Raw genomic sequence first — 5,943 nt, 5'->3', positions numbered from 1 at the left:
AAGAGCTCACTACCGCTTCCATTGCTCTTGAGGCTTATTGGGTAAGCGCAATCCAAGCCATCGACAAGAAATTAAACTCTCAGATATCTTGCCCAATGAAAAGAGGAACTTTTCGTCACAAATTCTACTGAAGAACGTCAAAAACGTGTTGTTGACTTGCACCTGTCATTAGAAACATTGCCATTTGCAAACGAGTATATTGCCTCAGGAAATGCGCTTGGTTTTCATCAAAATTACTCAGCAGTTTAGGTTGCTTGACTGGTAACCCTACATATTAAATATAGTTTTAAAACATCGTTTTTATTTTTAGCTGTGAAACAAATGCATTTTACATTAAAAATTGATACAGACAAAAGAAGTATGCCGCCTAAAGAGTTGTCCAATGTTGCTTCAAAAACAAGCAAAACGATCGTCCGATGACAACAGGGATATCTGCGAAGACAACACTTTCATAGGTTTATCCCGTATTATGTTGGTCCGAAACTACAGGGATCGAGACAGCATTGTTTAGTCAACCATATTATTTTTAAAGCAGTTCCTAGACTCTTTTATTTTACTGCACATGATTTGGCCCAGATTAACCCAGTGAAGTGGACACAAATAGCTGAAAAGCACTCCCTGACAAAGTCATGTTTCCAAACCGCCGCTGTTGCTCACAACTTCACCAGGACCTTTCGGTATAGCAGAAATATCAGCTGAATCGTCTATTCGCTCCGAGAAGCCTGGAAAAATGAAGCTTGCACCTGTATCCATGTCATGGTGCAGTTGCTTCACAGGGCAACTCACGGTATTTTAGTTCAAAATTTTTCCGTGTTCTTCTACACGAAGAATGTTTGCTTCATTTTGTCCAGAGGAAGAAGACTTCGCATCGCATCTTTGAATTTGTTCAATCATTAATTCACTCATACTGACTTTTTGGTCCCTGTTTTCCCTATACCATTGTGAGGCAGACAAATGTTCACCTATGCAATGACGTAGCCGCTGTTCTACTCTGGAATTTATCATTCCTGGTTTGTAGCCATCTTGCTCAGATAGTTTAGTGAATGAAACACCGTAAACTAGCGAAGACGCTTTCAACTCCAATGTTAGCCAGTTTTCGCACGAGCGATCACTTGACATTAACTGATAATGTCTGATTTGGTGTATGCTCCCGAAACGCACATCGTCCTTATTCAACCCCGAAATGCGTCTTCTGCGGTAGCTTTTCTCTCACGTTCGCTTGAGTTGTGAACACTCGAAATTGACGGATGGTAGCTGAAGGCGAATTGTCTTAAATTCTTTCTGTAAGCTTTCTGACTAGTCTGCCTGATCACGGTTTGTTCTCTTTTGTGTCAGGCACTTTCTAATAGGAAAGTTTGTTTTGTCAACGCAACCCAAACTAAACTTGATTTCAGAATTTTAGCAAGGTGATTGGAAAATACATTACTGGGGAATTATGTAGGTCAGCTAATTCACAAAGCAATATTTAGTCGCGAATAGAAACATAATCTTGTGAGATGACAGTGGATCAGAAACGTTTTTTAATAATGTAACATTTCTCGACGCAAATTTTACGCTCACGGACCAGAAATCTGGCAGATCAGCAGATAGCGAACTTGAATGCCAGGTGCCAAATAGAAATCAGACATGATGAATTCCCCGTCAACTCCTTCCATAGCCCTTATTCCATGGAATATTTTTCATATTCCACATACACAAGATGGAAATTGCATTAGTTAAAGTTTCCGTACATCTTCTAGCCCCTCAGAATGTTGGAGGTAGGTGTCTCTGGAGACAAATAAATTCCCCACGTGCGTCTTACAAACTGCAACCAAGAGACATACTACCCCGTGAAGGCCATATGTACTTCTTGTGGCGGTGTTTTTAATAAACCGTAAGCAAAAACGCAGATGCTGACTGCATTGGCCGGGGCGATGGTCCGTATTTTGCTCATCCAGGTAAGCTAACCAAGCTCTGGTACCAAACCAACAGCGAGGAGAAAAGGAGTGACTTCTGGTTGGCTGGTAGATGAAACCATATCCGGAATCAAACAAACAGAATGGCGGTTCTGGCGACACAAACTGTTTGAAGGTGCAACCAGTCATCATGTCTATGCCAGAAGAAAACATGCACACTGTGCTGTTTTACCCTTGAATGGGAGAGCCACTTGGAGCCACTTGAAGAGCCATAAAGTAAATCTGTCGCGAGCCCTGGCTTACTGGATTAGGAAAATTATAGTGTGAAATCATTTGCTCCTACCGGTTGACATGCTGGAATAAGTTTTCAGGGGACAATCACAGTAACAACTACGTAAGCATCGGGCAAAAAAACTAAAACGAAAGTCTCTGGTCGATCATTTTGACCAAACGTACTATTCGTGAAGTTGTCGTAAACGCGTCGGTAACTGTTAGGCCTTCGGACGGCCCATGGGTTGACGTTAGTCGGCTGAGCCTTATTACGGAACCAGTTGTATGATAAATAAGAGTGGATACCACTTGACTGTGTGAGGCCACACCCGTAATCCGTCAGCCGCAACGGCGACTATCTTATGCCAACTTCGATTTGCTGAAATGCAGATAGCACTCGCTTGTGCAACTTGTAAAAGTTACCTGCTCGAAATAAAGCCAAATGATACTGGAAACGTTACTTACATCTTCTCGATGCTTTGTGAAGAGGTTCCTTTTAGTCATGGTACTGTGGCGTTTCCAGGAGATCACGAAACTTGCGGCTGGTGTGATTATTGGAAGAGTTGGGGCTCTCAACGCAGCAATCCCTGGTGTTGGAAATATCGGATCTAGTCTCACCATTGCATCATTGTATGTAGCATTCGTGACTACTGGATATCACATGTTTGTCTGAGACCAGAGTATCCACCTCTAACGGGGATGGAAGCTTAACTGTTCTTCTGCAGCAACCCAGAGAACAGCTTTGGTCAATAAATGATAATCTTTGCGTTGAAAGACCTCTCGCAAGATGCTTTCAACCCTTGAGACCCCAACACTTCTAGAAACTCGTAGTATCTCCGTTTAGAGATAACCATGATTTTTGTGCGCCTCCTCCTCAGATAAGCCACAAAACGTGTTCGATGGGATATCTAGGCACGACATGCTGCTGACAGCAATCTGCTGAAATGTTTGTGAAGGCCGGTTGGACGTCTCCACCAGCCATATACTGATCACTTTTCACCTAGTACAACGATGTGTAAACGCTGACAGATTGGTTGAATTCGCTGCATCCAACCACCTAGTCCTCACCAGATCAATGAACGGTATTTGCTAATGTTTTATTCAACTGATAGTTACAACGCATCTCACATCCACTAAGGTCTCATATAACCTCGGTGGATTTCATTGGTGGGAGATCATCGGTCATATTAGGGGCAAAAGCAGGCAATGCAGGAGGATAACATTCATGCAAGGGCCAAGCTCCAACTTGCCAAGTGACAAAAACACCGGTCCTTGATGAAAACAGTCCACTGCGGTGCAAAGAGGCACACCAACCTCTCTAACAATATAACCAAGAAACTGAAATCTGCTTTCTCTCACTAGGCTGGCATTGCAGGCTTACCTCAACAAGGATCCTGATTTCCAATATCTCTTTCTTAAGACAACTTGGTCTGCTACAAGTGACCGTAGTTCATACTGATCATACAATTGAGAGTGCGGAAAAAGCCACAGACATTGGTGACAACACTGAACTTTTTTGCCCACTTCGTTTTTTTGTTATAGAGACACAACACTTGCGCGATACAAGGTCACTAGAAAATCACCCGGAAGTGAAGAAACGGTGTATTTGATACTTCGTTCAACTGTTAAACAACTCTGTACTTCAGACGATGAACCTGTGAAGGACGATATCCGGACATTGCATACTAAGCTGTAAGCCGCCTAATCAACCAGATAAAAAATACGGAAGCTCCTGGACTGGTGTATATGTCCTCTCTAAGGTGTAGAACTGATGCCGCTCCGTAGTCATTCCAGCCCCACAAACATCGTATAGTTTCTTTTTGGAGGTGGAATCTGTCCGTTTCCGCTTTACCTTCCATCCATTAAAAAAGGTGACAAAAGAGTGAACGAAAGTTATTGCAAAAAAAGTAATGAATATTATCCCCAAGAATCTTTGTTTCTGTACTCATAGGAATATTGTGAGAGAGCGAGATATCCGAACACGATAAAATCAGGGTATACTGTCTTCGTGGAGATCTTTTGTGGACCAGTATGTTACTCTACGTCAACTTAAGGAACATCAGGCTAAATTCCTGCAGCAAACTTATACTTAATTTATTGCGTTTTGAGTTCCGTTTGGGTCTATCGAGCGTATATCATTATGAACTGTCCCACTTGCTAACCCTTTTTCAGATTGATCCGCTGTCATCATCAGAGAATCAAATCCTGATCTAGGGAGGAAAACATTCTGAATTTGCCTTCACATCTTGTGTTATAAAGGCACACTTCTCATTGACTGAATGTTTCAAAAATACAGGGGAGCTACACCGGAGTCCATTTAACTCCAAGATATGCATTTAGACAGTGTCCCAATTGACTCCTAATCGACTGACAATGCTAGGTACAATTTTTTTCTTTGTACAAGTAACTATTAGACACGTTACCATTGGCATAAATGAGACATAAATGTGTCACTGCGTTTGATGCTCAGGTATCACCATTCTACCAAAAGGATGGGATAAGAATGAGGGTAGACTTCGTATAAATGCGGAACATTACACATTCTATAATGACCTTATGGAGGCAATACAGAATTAGCTTACAAACGACAGTTCGTCTATTCAAAACATCCGTCCGCTCAGTCCAGGCTTGTGGTTATGAGATTTAACTACTTTGTGCACAAGACGTTTGCCAAATCGAAGTGTTTGCTCATTGGAACCTAAGGTGCGTTGTGGAAATTTGGTGGCTAAGCAAAATGTCCAACTCTGTGGTTGGGGAACAATGCATCGGTATCCCAGATCTCAAGCAAATGCTGCAATGACGGCCAATTAAATATTGATTGCACTGATAAGCGAACCTAAGCTGCACCTATGTATCCAACCAATCATTGTCATCATAAGTGACAGCAGCAAACCGGTAACCGACAAGCCATCAGTTAAAATAATCCAGGGTCCATTGCACAATCTCAGGCTGATTGCAGGTAGGCGGTCCGGCTTAGAATTCACAGTGTGTGAGTCACAGGGTCCTGCAGGTTTCCAACTACTTGAAAGGAGGTTCACTTTGGTCTCATCTAGAAAGGCGAATGGATCTGACAGTGCTCATTCATTGGACACCAACGTGCCATGTCCGGTCTCCCGGGAACAGAACATATTTCATGGTTAGACTACTGGCGGCAACATTTAGTAAAACCTCACCCAACCTAACCCGGTGTATCTCGTGTTCTAACTCAGCGATTCGGATTCATCACTAAATACCGGTCTATTCAGCACCACACTGCGGTCAGCCAACACGCACTATGCTACAGAGATATGGGTAATCAAACGTGTGAATACTTCCAAGAAGAAACCGATTCTCACGACCACTGTTAAAATTTCCCATATACATGGCCAATTTATATGTTAAAAATTACCTTCTGACATCATAAATGACGTCAGCTGACGACGCTGGCTAACAGCGTATTCGTTATCCGCGAAGCATTTGCCAAAGTACACTCACGGTACATGCGACTTTCAAGATGTGTAAACTAACCAGTAAACTTAATTCCTCATTTTAAAGTCCACAAAAGGCAAAAGACGAAGAGAAATTTTGGTGCCAAACGGCGCTAAATGCATATGAAATCCCTGTTCCACTTCTGTTATTGTGTTTAAGGTATACTGCATGACGGGTGATCGTCAAACAGCAAAACGCTGCTCTTCGCTTTATCCGGTTCCATTAACTCCGTTCCCAGCCAAGACTTCGGCCAAGGTCTCTTGAGTGGTGCACTTCATGATAGCGTCGGTGATACGCTGAGCAAAAATAT

Source organism: Opisthorchis viverrini (genome assembly GCF_000715545.1).
Source record: "Opisthorchis viverrini unplaced genomic scaffold opera_v5_178, whole genome shotgun sequence".
In the NCBI taxonomy this organism is placed as follows: Eukaryota; Metazoa; Platyhelminthes; class Trematoda; order Opisthorchiida; family Opisthorchiidae; genus Opisthorchis; species Opisthorchis viverrini.
The sequence above is the reverse complement of the archived record's forward strand: the minus strand, read 5'-3'. Positions refer to the sequence as shown.